The sequence below is a fragment of the Lynx canadensis genome, chromosome D3 (genome assembly GCF_007474595.2).
Source record: "Lynx canadensis isolate LIC74 chromosome D3, mLynCan4.pri.v2, whole genome shotgun sequence".
Taxonomy (NCBI): domain Eukaryota; kingdom Metazoa; phylum Chordata; class Mammalia; order Carnivora; family Felidae; genus Lynx; species Lynx canadensis.
The window spans coordinates 3,426,674-3,441,337 of NC_044314.2; positions in this window are offsets into that span (position 1 = coordinate 3,426,674).

Sequence of the window (14,664 nt, forward strand, 5' to 3'; positions counted from 1 at the left end):
ATTTATTTATTCCCCCCCTTGGGCTTTTACTAAATCATCTATAGATATGTTTCTTTTATTTATTTATTTTTATTTTTATCTTTTAATTTTATTTTTTATTTTTTAAAATTTGCATCCAAAATTAGCATATAGTGAAACAATGATTTCAGGAGTAGATGCCTTAATGCCCCTTACCCATTTAGCCCATCCTCCCTCCCACAACCCCTCCAGCTATTTATTTGTGACAGAGACAGAGTGCAAGTGGGGGAGGGGCAGAGAGAGAGGGAGAGACAGAATCCAAAGCAGGGTCCAGGCTCTGAGCTGTCAGCACAGAGCCCGATGCGGGGCTTGAACTCACAAACTGAGATCATGACCTGAGCCAAAGTCAGGCGCCCTACCGACTGAGCCACCCAGGCGCCCCAGTAGTTACATAATTTTAGATAAAAATGGCCTTAAAACTCAAAAGTGTACCTTTACAGCTGCATATGTATATATACGTTTATAACTGCTTATGTATAAGTTAGTAATATATAAATAATAATATAACATAAGAAGGTGATAATATACAAATTATATATTAATTGTATACATTTATATATGCTCATATATAATTTAATATGTAATTTAATTATATATGCTAATATATTGAATTATATGTTGTATCATATATTGCACAATAGATAAGTGTATGTATGATTAATATATTACACATAATATACATATAATAAAATCTATACTTATATATATTAAAATCAAATTCAGATTAGTTTAACAGGAATAAAATGAATGCATATAAAATGGCACTGAGGCATCTCATGCAAAAACAGACTATTTTTTGAGTGTCTTAATAAATGCTCGAGCACCGCTGGGAACATTTGGTAAAGAAGGAACAGTCTCCACCCTCATGGGGCTTATATATTAGCATTTCTCAAAGTCTTTATACTGGCTTTGTTTATGCTCCAAGGTTTTTATTTACATTCATGGAAAGAGATTCACCTCACAATTTATTTTAGATAATCAGAAATCCCCATGGTTTACAGTTTTCTTGATAAATACTAAAGAGGAACATGTTAAGAATTTTTAGAAATTCAAATCTCAAATAGGAGAAAATGACTTAGACTGGTATAGAAATAATGATCAACCAAACATCTGTGTCATTACTATACAAAATGCAAAGTTCGTAATAGATTTTAACAAACTGCTCATATATGTTTCAGGTCTCAGAAGCATGTGTTGGAAAATATAAGAATCTGTGATAAATTCCTATCTTAGGAATACGCTTTAAAACACAAAGCTCGTGCTCATATTTTTGTACAAGATACATGCTCCTTTTTTTTAGATCGCGTTCTCCCTTCCTATGACAAGCCCCCAAATAATTGTAGGTTTCAAGAATGAGAAAAGGGTCCAGATTGAAAACTAGAAATGAAAATGAAGTAGGCTTTAAGATAAAAGCCATATGCAAATAATGAGTGCATTGGCTCTCTGCATTTATTTACATTTTCTGCATTCGCAATGTCAGTAATATCTGCAGGAGCACATTTCTCAGTGTGATCAAGGAAAGCAGAATTGCCATCTTGGGATAACCATTTTGTTTTTGGTTTCAGTCTGCTGTTACCTTCTGCCACGGACTTTAAGAGTTAGCAGGTAGATGAAGGCTATTAATCTTTAAATTACATACCACTCAGTGTCTGTTACTCACTGAACAGACGCTGGTGAGCAAACGGACATGAATGGCATTTTCAGTGAAAAGGACTGAGAATCATAGTTGACTGAGGCAGCCACTTGTCCCCACACCTTTCTGTCCCCATTGCTACTGACAGGTCTCCAGTTGTAGACACACGGCGTGTAAATATTATCCCGCTGCACGACTCACCTGGTACACAAATTCACGTTCTAATAGTTACTTGAGTGATTTGTTTGTAGATTTTTTTGACACAAATTGGTTTTTCTTTAAGGTAAATTTACAAATTCACAGCAGTCAATCCTGCACTAAACCCGACTGATCAATTTTAATGAAATGCCCTAAGTCATAATAATAATTTAAAAAAAAAAAAAAACAACAACCCTGTTTCATATCACAACAACAAAGGGATCTTATTTGCCCCCAGGTCCCAGCCTCCACCTGCTCCTATAAAAAGAAAACATAGTGCAATAATAGTGACATTTTTAATTATGCTGTTTTTCTGTAAAATCCTGGTTTGTATATCATGATTATATAAGGTCATAACAAGCTTCCCAGGGATGCGCTGACCTCAGAGCCCGGAGCCCCCTACGGACCCCATGAAGACCACGGGAGGGAGGGTTACTTCAGCTTGTGGGTGTGGAAGTCACCGTTTTTTAATTATTAATAAAAATCATTTTAGAATCTTCCCTCGACTCTGTTTTACCCTCCAGCTACATCCTGCCTTTCACCTTTCCTTCCCGCTTCTTGAGAGAGGAGTTTACACCTGCTGCTTCACCCCTGAGCCTCACGGTCCCATCCCACTTCTGAAATCAGTGGGTCCCATCGATTTCTTTTTTTTTTTTTCATTTGAGGGGGGTGAGGAGAGAGAGAGAGTGGGGGAGGAGCAGAAGGAGAGAGAGAGAGAGACAGAGAGAGACAGAGAGAAAGAGAGAGAGGGAATCCCAAGCAGGCTCTACACTCAGCTTGGAACCCAACTAAGCTTGGATTACGACCCTGGGATCACAACGTAAGCTGAAATCAAGACTCAGATGGTCAACCAACTGAGCCATCCAGGCGCCCCCATCAACTCCTTTGTGAAGATTACCGAGAGCCTCCTACTCACTAATCTCAAATGCTTTCACCCAACATTCTCTTGACGTCATCCCTCCATGAGGCTGACCCTTAAGCTCCTGGGGCTTTCTGCCCCTTTGGCCAGTGACACTGCCCCATGCTGTCCCAGCTCTCCCTCCCTGTCCTCACCCTGCTGTCCAGGTACAACACAAATGCTCAGCACTCAACCCAGAAGTGACACTGTTGTGGGTCCTGAGAGATGTGGCAACAAGGACGGGGCCTTCCACGTCCCAGAAGCAAGGACAGAGGGAGCAGTGGATGCAGCTCACGGGCACATCGCAAGAGGGTTTCTGCGCACTGACATCCGTGTTAGAAAGTAGCTTCTGGCAACAAACCAGAGGCTCATACACACAGGACCAGGGGCAGAGATGAGAGAGGGGCCACGGAGCAGTCCCACAGGAAATGGCAAAGGTGACACAGAGGCTTTGGGGACAAAGTCAAAAGTGGAGCCAGGGTGGCTCAGTCAACTGAGTGTCCAGCTCTTGGTTTCTGCTCACGTCGCGATCGCACGTTTGGCGGGATTGAGCCCTGCATCAGGCTTTGTGCTGACAGCACGGAGCCTGCTTGGGATTCTCTCTCCCTCTGTCTCTGCCCCTTCCCTGCTCTCTCCTTCCCTCTCTCTCTCAAAATAAGATAAACTTAAAAAAAGTGGAGGTGTACAGAGAGAAATGAGGACTGTTGGGGAGATGCCATAGAGCCTGTCACTTACTTGGTTAAGGGGACATGGGGCAGGGTGTCCAGGTCTCTCCCTGGGTCGTTTCACCAAGAGAGAGCACAAGGAAGAACATTTCAGACGGCACCCCCTCTGAGTGTCTCATTCAGCCCTGGAGCTGTCCCAGAGCAACGCAGACTGCGTGCTCTGGCCACAGATACTATTTGCTTCTCACAACTCTGGAGGCTGGCAGTCCAAGAGGCTGGCACCACCAAATTCGGTGTGTGGAGAGGACCCTCTTCTGGACTCACTGGCTGCTGTCTTCTCACTGTGTCCTCCCAGGGCAGATGGGGCAAGGTAGCGCTCTGGGGTCTCATGTAAGGGCACTGATCCCATCCAGGAGGGCTCCACCCTTGTGACCTAATCACCTCCCAAAGGCCCCACTTCCTAATGCCATCACTTTGGGGGTTAGGTTTTCACGAAAGAAACATTCAGTCCATAAGAGGAGAGAAACCTGGGCCACGCGAGTCTTTGCAGGTTCCCCTTCCTGCCAACCCCTGTCTTTAGCCTTTCTCCCCTGCCTCTCCGTGCTCCAGCCCCTTACGGACTCCAAAACACCCGCCTCGTGTCGGCAGGAAAGGCACACGGCGGCATGGGAACCCCGGATGTAATAGGAGCTTCATCCGGTGCTGGTGGCGGGTTGGGGCCAGGTTCCCTAGTGGAAAGGGCACTGAAAGATGCATTGGGTTTTGACAGATGAAAATGGTTATGGGCTCAGAGCTCCCGTGAGGAAAGAACAGACGGTAAAAACACAGAGCATTGTTTTTGAATTGAAAAACAATTCCATTGAAAAAGGAGGCCATTCAAGGGGGAAGGAGTGGCAGAACTTGGAGGGAAGAGGCTAGTGGAAGACAAAATTAGAAATGCCGTCGGCGCCATGGGATCTCTTACAGCCACCGTGGTTCTCTGAGTTCGCCTGCACGGCCTCGGTTGTCAAATATGGCATGCCGAGGCTTCCCAGTCTCTCATACCCGGCCCAGACCTCTTCCACTAGCTCCAAATGTACCCATTCGTTTACTGCTGACCTCCCAGCTCAAGCTCATTAAATTGTGGTTGTCATTTGGACCTTGACAGTCACTGAGTCAGCCTTCTAAATGGCGAGTAGCATCTGAAAAGCAAGTGGGAGTTGTTTAGATCTGGGTGAGCTTAACTCTGATCTGACTTTAATACATATTCTTCATCACTTCCCCAACTGTTGAAACCGGGCGACTACTTGGCTGCAGTCTTTTGTTCCAAATACCTTCAACGTAGCAGAGACACATCGAGATTCCTCCCCGAAGCTTCGTAAAAGTCTGGATTGTTATTACAAGGAGAACCTTGGAAATAAGGACCACAGTCTGCCTTTTAGTCTTATTTTCACACCGTCAACGACGCTGCTGGTCGTGTTTAGAGACCTCCGAATTCCAAGTCTGGAGCAGCAAGAATCATGGGGGGCAGCACACGCTGGTTTGGGGTTCAGTGCAGAGTCTCGAAGATTTATTTCAGCATTTATCTTCTTCCCTCTGGGCAGTGAGACCTGCTGCTCTAGATTTTAAAATAACAAAGATTGATCTTAAGTTCATTTCCATAAATATGCTGGGCACATAGGAAGCACTAGAATGCACAGTCATTCTGGTTGAAATGTGGCAGCTCGGCCCAAGGAGCAGTCCATGCTCACTGTGAGATTTCCCATGAATACTTAAGCTTCAACAAGGGGCAGTTTCTTCAAAAAGGACTTTGGTCAACAGATTTGTACTGAAATAAACTTCACGAGTTGACGTGAGCTTAATTAAAAAGTGATAAATCTCCCTTGCCTCGTCTATCAGCTATTTAAAAAAGAGAGAAACTTCAGGCTCTCGCTATTAAGCCACACTAGTTGGCACTTATAAACACAATTTCCATGATATGTTTTATAACCGGGAAATACAGAGCCCGTGCATTTTCCTTTCTAGAAACTGTTAACTAGTTTTTCATATATTGTTTTTCATCATTTATATTGTTCAATTCTAGGGAACATCCAGCTGATGAGTTAATGTTATATTTGCATGACTTAACATCGTAGTTCTCTTACCTACAGTAAATAAAACAAGATGACTTAGGAACGTTAAATTCTGAACTTCCAAGTATATAATAGTGTGTCTGCCTCAATGCAAAAATTAAAACGCTAGTGTCTTTTATGACTAGAGATGGACATCTGAATCTATCTCCAGATTTCAGATTCTCAAGCCATCAGAAGTAAGTCTTCATTTGTGGGAAGAACCTCATGCATGGCTTCCCTCAGTTACACAAATGCAAATGCAGGGAGAATTTCTCACCCTACTGGTGGGACTACTCCAGAGAGCAGTCTGCACCACGAGTGGCTTTATTAAGTAGCTAACTCTCCCTTCCTTGCAGGATGGCTCTCACCAGGGTGGAAGGGATGATATTTGCATATTTAAAGACAATGAACTTGGCCGGGTCAATGCTCTTAGGGTTGGCTCTTATGTTAAGAAGAGGCTCGAGTGAGCTTTCTAGATTCTTTCTCCACCTCTCCTGTACCTCACCCTGCTGTGGTCTCCGACCCTCTGAAGGGGCAAGTACTGTTCAAGGTCTCTTCTGGACATCTCACTTTCAAAGTCTCCTCCACAATCCAGGGAAATTTCTCATCCCTTCACCAAGTGGCTCCTACATCATCCACATGTAGCCACTGTATACATACTTTACTCTTGAAATTTCAAAATCTTTTAAAGAAAGGAAGAAGATGAAAACAAAGAAACAAAACCTTATTCCTCCAAGTGGTCGCTCATGGAATTGAAAGCCAAGGCTTTCAAGACCTAATTTAGAACCAAAAGCCAAGAGACTGAGTTTAGTTTTATTGGCTCTTTTTGTACTCTCCCTTCAAAGAGAGTATATCTTAGTCTTATGAGAAAATATAAGTCAGTTTTAATGGAAGAAAGGATCAAAATAAAAGGGATTATTTTTTACAAAGTAATTATAACAGGAAATCCTACCAATATTTATACTATTATTGTATTATAAGTAAACTTACATTTAAGGGAGTGAGAAGTTACTGATGAACATACTATAGAATCAGAGGACCCTGAACAACCAAGTAAGATGTAAATACATTTGCATAAAACCAAGAATCTACTCGGTCATTGCCATTCCCTCTTTGCTTTGACTGAAATCCATTTGTTTTATACATTTGGAAAAGTACCATTATTCTTATCTTATTTTGACATTCCGGGGAAGGAAAAAAAAAAAAAAAAACAAAAACAGATCCTGCAATCTCCACTCTCAATTTCTCCAAGTTCTTTTCCTTCCGGTGTGTTATCTACAGTTATATTTACCGTGTATCTGAATACCCCAAATCAAGATACATGGTCTAACAAAGCATATTTTTTCATTTGTCAGTTTGCTTATATGAAAAGTCTAATATGGAGAGCTAGAAAAGTTTAGTTGTTTTTAATTTTGAGCAGACAGGTTATACTTACTGAGATCTAATTTAACAATAAATAAAATTGTGTGATATATGGTTGGTTTCCCTACAGTAGCATTTCTTCATGGTTTAGAATACAAATCTCCCCTGGCATCCTCCCTTTCTCTCCTGCCAGATCAACACCAAATAAGCATGATGATGTATACTCTATAAAGCACTTTTTAATCCCTCTTGTATCTCAACTGATTTTTTTTAAAAAACATGAAAGGAGAAAATAAAACCTTTATGTCAGATAGTAGGTAATGGAGTTTCTTAAGATAACATACTTTATGGTTTCTCTATACTTATAAGAAAGAAAAAAATATTGACCTATTTTATCTTCCTGTGTAATGGGTGGGGCTGAATGAAAGGCAGTTTCAATCTCTCCAGGCATGCTGATGGGAAGTGAAAAATGATTTTTCCCAGTCAAAGAATGAATTCCTATAAAGCTAGAAAGGTATTAGGACACCGTGATATTTTGACACACAAAGCAAACAATTAAGCTGTTGTGCAGATATGTGACCTGAAAGAGAACCCTGAGAAAGGAGGTTTAGTAGAACTAGGTAAATATGTTTCGTTCCTTCCTTCTTTGATGAAACAAAAAATCTTCTTTAAATCCAATTTTTATAGAGGGAATTCTGGCAATGGCAATGTGAAGAGGCTGGAAAATCATCTTCCACATAAATAACTATGAACACATATAAAACAAGTATTTTGGGCTCTGAAGATTGACCAAATTTAAACAATAAATTGAGAAGTATTTAATCATGAAAAACTACTAAGATTAGGTAAAAGCTATATTAATATCTGGACCTCTCATCTGGGACTGGTTCCATTTCCCCACTCCCACCCAGTTCATGATGTAGTACTTTTATCAGAATGGGGAAAACTTTGAAAACCAGTAGCCTTGCCTCCATGGGGAAAGAGGGCATCAACTTGGAACACAGGCTGAACGTTCAAGGTGGCATTGTCAGTGTTTGCAACAAACTTGTTTACAAAAATGAATGGAGGAAACACACAGCTTTTCTAGGTCCAGGTTTCAGTCCCAGTTGGCACAAAGATCAAATAAGCAGAAATTTAATGGGTAGATCCTAGAAATGAGAAGTCCACAAAGGGAGAGAGCTGAGCATTCCACACATCTCTGGCTAATTATAAACTATTGTGTGAGGACACCTGAGAGGGCCAAGAAGAACATAAAAGCTTGGATGTACTGGAGAAGGGGTTGAACTCTGAATGTGCTCCCCAAGTCACACACAGATCAAGTGGCAAGGGTGACAGCCATACAGATACAAGGTATTTGAGCAAAATTCCTGTCCAAACCATTGGCTGATCACTAAGCTATGCAGGCACAAGAGTAATCCCACAAGGTCAGGCTAAAAAATAATGACTATAGAAAATAAAAACTCAGTACACACACCACAGGGGAGACAGACTTCAGTTTAAGACCACACAACTATTAAAAAGGAAAAAAAAACACCCTCAGGGAATAAAGAGCACACAGAATCCAGATTAGCTAAAATCTACTTTCTAAAATCTTTACCATTTGAGAAAACTATACAAGACCTGTTAAGAGACAAGTTAAGTGTGATCCATACTCAGGGAAAAAGTGAAACCAATAAAAACTGATTTGAGTGGGTCCAAACATTGGATTTGGCAGACAAACACCTCAGTATGTATTATGAGCATATCCAATGAGTTAAAGAAAACTATCTTTAAAGAGTTAAAGAAAAAATATGGTAATGAAGGCTCAACAAATAGGAAATATCAACAAAGAAGAAAATGTTTTTTTAAAGAACCAAATGACAATTCTACAGTCAAGATACACAATAATTAAAATGGAAAATTCACTAATTGTCTCAGCAGTAGAGTTGATACGGTAGAAGAAAGACACAATGAACATTAAGGTAAGTAAATAGAAATTATGCAATCCACAGAATGGAAAGAACAAACGTTTAAGAAAAGTGAACAGAGCCTCAGAGACCTTGGAACATCAACTATACTTTTATACATGTACTGGGAGTTCCATAAGAAGAAGAGTGAGAGAAAGGAGCAGGAAAAATATTTGAAGAAATAATGATGGGAAACATCCCAAATTTAATGAAAAACATGAATCTGCAGATCCAAGAAGCCCCACAAATCACCATAAGATAAATACAGAGAAATCCACACCTAGATACATCATAATCAAACCGCTGAAACACAAAAACAAAGATAAAATAATCCTGACAGCAGCAAGAAAACAAAAAAGACTCATTATATGCAGAAAAACAGTAAGATCAGTAACTAACATATGATCCCAAACAATGAAAACCAAAAAGCGCTGGAATATTCCAAATGGTGACAGAAAAACCTGTCAAACCAGAATTCTATTTTAAAAAAGAAGGCCAAATAGAGACCTTCTCAGATAAACAAAAATTGAGAGCATTTATTGCTAACAGACCCGCCTTCAAAAAATGTTATAGGAGTCATTCAGACTGCAAGGAAATGGCACAAGATAGTGACTTCAGTCCTTAGGAGAAAATGAAGAACACAAGAAACAATAAAAATGGGGATAAGTATAAAAGATAGTGTATATATTTTTCTCTGTTGAAAAATTTCTTTAAAAACATAAGGTTGCGTAAAGCCATACTGTAATAACTGTACTATTGGGTGTATAACATATATAGATATAATGTATATGAAAATAATAATACAAAGAAGGGGGGACAAAACGGAGCTATATTGGGGTAAAATTGTTATATATATTTTATCAGAATTGAGTTAGTGTTAACTTTGAGTAGACTGTGACAAGTTAAGCTGCATAAGAAAATTCTAACATATAACTTATAAAGCCTAAACCAGGGAGAGAGAAAATCCGAATAGACCAATTACTAGTCAGGAGATTGAGTCAATAATCAAAAATCTCCTGGGGCACCTGGGTGGCTCAGTTGGTTAAGCACCTGACTCTTGGTTTCGACTCAGGTCATGATCTCACAGTTCGTGGGCTGGAGCCCCACATTGGGCTCTACGCTGACAGTGTGGAGCCTGCTTGGGATTCTTGCTTTCTCCCTCTTTCTATGTCCCTCCTTCACTTGTGTTCTCTCTTTCTTTCTCTCTCTCAAAATAAGTAAATAAAAACTTCTTAAAAATCTCCCAGTGAAGAAAAGCCCAGGACCAGATGGCTTTACTGGTGAATTTTACCAAACATATAAAGAAGAATGAACCCCAACCTTTCTCAAACTCTTCCAAAAAAATCCAACATGGGGGAATGCTTCCAAACTCATTATATGAGGCCAGCATCATCCTGATACCAAAGCCAGATAAAGACATTACCAGAACAGGAAATTGTTCTGTACCGGAACAAGTCAATATTCCTAATTAATATAGAGACAAAAGTTCTCAATAAAATACTAGCACACAGAATTCAACAGTACATTAGAAGGATCACTCACCATGATTGAATGGAATTAATCCTAGGAGTGCAAGCATGGTTCAACATATGCAAATCAATCAATATGATATGTTACATTAATAGAATGAAAGAAAAGAATCATATGATTTCAATCAAGACAGAAAAAGCACTTAACAAAATTCAACATCTGTTCATGATAAAAAAAAATCTTAACTAATTGGGCATAGAAGGAATACACATCAACATAATACATAAGACACATAAAACAAGCCCATAGGTAACATCATACTCATTGGGGAAAGATTGAAAGCTTTGACTGGATATCGGGAGCAAGACAAGGGTGCCCACTCTTACTGCTCTTGTAGTACTAGAAGTCCTGTCTAGAGCAATCAGGCAAGAAAAAGAAATAAACGACATTAGAAAGGGAAAGAAAATAATAAAATTTTCTTTGTTAGCAAATGGTATTTTATATAGATAGAAAATCACAAATGTTCCACCAAAAAACTGTTAAATCTAATCAACCAATTCCATAATGTTGCAGGACACAAAATTAACATACAGAAGTTATTAGCATTTCTATACACTAACAGTGAATTTTCTGAAAAAATAAAGACATGGATCCATTTACAATAGCATCAAAAATAATAAAATACTTAGGAATGAATTTAACCAAGGGGATGATAGATCTCTACTCTGAAAACTACAAGACACTGATGAAAGAAATCAACGAAAACACAAATAAATAGAAAGATACCTAATGATCATGAGTTGAAAGAAATAATATTGTTAAGATGTCAATACTACCAAAAGCCATCCACAGATTCAACAGAATCTCTATCCAGATTCCAATGGCATTTTTTACAGAAATAGAAATAAAAACACTTCTAAAATTTATATGGAGTAACAAAAAAAAGCCAAAGAAATATTGAAAATCAGTAGAAGAAGAACAAATCAGGAGGCATCATACTTTCTGATGCCATGCTATACTATAAAGCTATAGTAATTAAAACATTAAATATTTGCCAACCATATACATGATAAGTGGTTAATATTAAAAATATATAAAGAATTCAAACAACTCAATAGCTTAAAAACGACCCAATTAAAAAAAAAATGGGCAAAAGATCTGAATAGATGTTTCTGCGAAGAAAATGTATGAATGGCCAACAGGTACATGAAAAGATGCTTAACATCACTATTCATTAGGAATGCAAATTAAAACTACAGTGAGGTATCCCCCCGCACCCCTGTTAGAATGGCCATCATCAAAAAGACAAGAGATAACAAATACTGGTGGGATGTAGAGATAACAAATACTGGTGGGGAGTCCTTGAGCACTGTTGGTGGGAATGCAAACTGATTCAACCACTACAGAGTACAGAAGTTCCTCAACAAATTAAAAATAGAACTATCCTATGATCCAGCATTCCACTTCGGGGAGAATATATTCAAAGAAGTGAAAACAATAACCTGGAAAGAAATCCGCACCCTCATGTTCATAGCAGAATGATTTACAATAGCCAAGACATGGAAATAACCTAATTCTGGGTGGTGAATGGAAAAAGAAGTTGTGTTGCTTATGTACAATGGAATCTTATTCAGCCATAAAAAATGTAATGAGGTAATCCTACTATTTGCCACAACACAGATGGAACCTGAAGGCATTATACTAAGTGAAACCAATCAGAGAAAGACAAATACTCTATGATGCCACTTAGACATGGAATGTAATTTTTTAAAAAATCAGAAAAATACAGGGGCGCCTGGGTGGCTCAGTCGGTTAAGCGTCCGACTTCGGCTCAGGTCACGATCTCGCCGTCCGTGAGTTCGAGCCCCGCGTCGGGCTCTGTGCTGACCGCTCAGAGCCTGGAGCCTGTTTCAGATTCTGTGTCTCCCTCTCTCTCTGACCCTCCCCCGTTCATGCTCTGTCTCTCTCTGTCTCAAAAATAAATAAACGTTAAAAAAAATCAGAAAAACATATCAGATTTGTGGTTGAGGCAGGAGGTGAGTGGCAGGGGAATTGCACGACGATGGTCAAAAAATACAAACTTCTAGTTATAGGATAATTAAGTCCTAGGGATGTGATATAGAGCATGATGACTATAGTAACACCGCTGTGCGATGTCCAGGAAAGTTGCTGAAACAGTAGATCCTAAGAGCTCTTATCTCAAGGAGAGTATTTTTCTTTTCTTTTTATTGTAAGTATGTGAGTTATGTCAGTTATTTCTCAACAAAACTATGGTGGGCGGGGGGAGGCTGAGATTGACAGATCAGAGAGAAAAAAAAATTCTTCCAACTTGATGCTGTTTAAATCCAAACGACTTCTTTTTAAAATAAATACGGAAGCAGAAAGTGATGTGCATTCATAAGTGGTCAGAACATGAAGCTACAGTTCTAGAAGGGTAGAATTTGATTGTAAATCTGTTAAGCACTTCTAAGCTGACAACCCTGTATACCAAAGGGAAACTTACTGCCTTGATGGAGCCTCATGGGATTGTATAATCCCCCCCTTTATAATTGCCAATTTTCATGGTCGTTTCTACTTCCTTCTCTTTACATGGAAGTCAGAGAGTTCAAGTTCTTGGAACTGCCAAGCATCACTAATTTATCTGAAAGTGAGTCAGAAGACAAAATCATACACTTTTTAAGGTACTTGCAGAGATAGCACCTTTTGTCTAAAATCAAAATGCATATAGTTTTCTATTTTCAGGATGGTTACATTGATGAGCTAAAAATGTCGGAACAAATTTCTGATTATCTTAAGTATGTATAGACCAGTCAGCTCAGGTACTGAATGTTACTCATGTACAATCACTACAAGCAAAAGCCAATGCGATGAACATTCAACACAACTGTCTCAAAAAATTACTTCTTCACGGTCCCCCAAACTATGGTGTACATGAACCAAGTTTGGCAGCTGTTATCAGCTTTAAGTATTTCCAAGTGTTTTTCTTTTCTATATTTAACATACCCAACTTTCTTTTCATAATAACTTTCTTTAAAATTTATAATTTTAAGTCCATTTCGCATAAGACTGAAGTAAGACGGGAAGTAATGTGGGTGACTTGTCACCTTCCAGACATGTGAACACTGACAGAGGTGAACCAGGATTAAAAGACCCTCATCCAGGGGTGCCCGGGCGGCTCAGTCAGTTCAGCGTCTGACTTCGGCCCCGGTCCTGATCTCACGGTTCATGGGTTCGAGCCCCGCATTGGGCTCTGTGCTGACAGCTCAGAGCCTGGAGCCTGCTTTGGATTCTGTGTCTCCCTCTCTCTCTGTCCCTCCCCTGCTCTCTCTCTCTCAAAAATAAATACACATTAAAAAATTAAAAAAACAAAGCTCCTCATCCACCCGTTCTGAGAATAACCCCCTAAGTGTGACAAAATCATTTACATGCTGCCTTCAGTCAACATTGGAGGAACCAGCTAGAAGAGTCATGTGTAACAGAATCGTGTGTAAAAGCCAAAAGAAGGTAATGATGGAAATTTCCCGCCTCAGCGGGTGACTTTTGATTGTAATCTGGGATGACTTTTAAAGTGGTGAAATCCACTTACTTGCTTGGACCAGACTTTTTTTAAATGGAATGGGATAGAACAGATTAGGACAAGAGAGCAATAGGAGAATGGATAGGATAGGATAGGTTAGATCAGAGTGTGTGCTATCTGTTAAGAATTTCTTCATGGAATTCATATACATACATATATATGTATATGTATATATATATATATATATATATATATGAGTTGAAGAGTTGAAATAAAAATGTTTGAGAAACACTTGCCTAAAGTAGCATTCGTCTCATGTTTTCTACTTATTCCATATCATCATTAAACCATTTATATACCTTTAAGATCCAATTCTATTTCATGATGTCAAAAATAAGGAAGAAAGTTCTGCCACTTCTGCTTAATTATGCATGTGTATTCTATATCATTATAAAATGTTTCAGTAAGACTGTTTTGAGATCATTTAAGTATGTTGAAAAGGCACAAAAATAAATGTGGTATGAATTTAAAAACTCTGGTCAAACGCTAATACATTATTTGTATCTCTACCTTTTTATTCCTACCTTGGATAACCAAATAGTTTGATAAATTTACTTTGACTCCACTAATCACATCCGCCACCCCCACATGACTCAAAATAAAAGAACTCAGGTGTTTAGGGGAAATAGAAGATTTATCCTGGCCCATCTAACCATTACCTTCCAAGTAGCTATGAGCCGATAATGAGCTTTCGAAAAGTCACAGGAAGAAAGACAGCTCTTCCTTCTTCTCTCACATGCACACGTTTTCCTGAGCTGTCCTTGTCTGTGCGCCTGTATGTGTGTGCACATGCATGTCTATAGGACA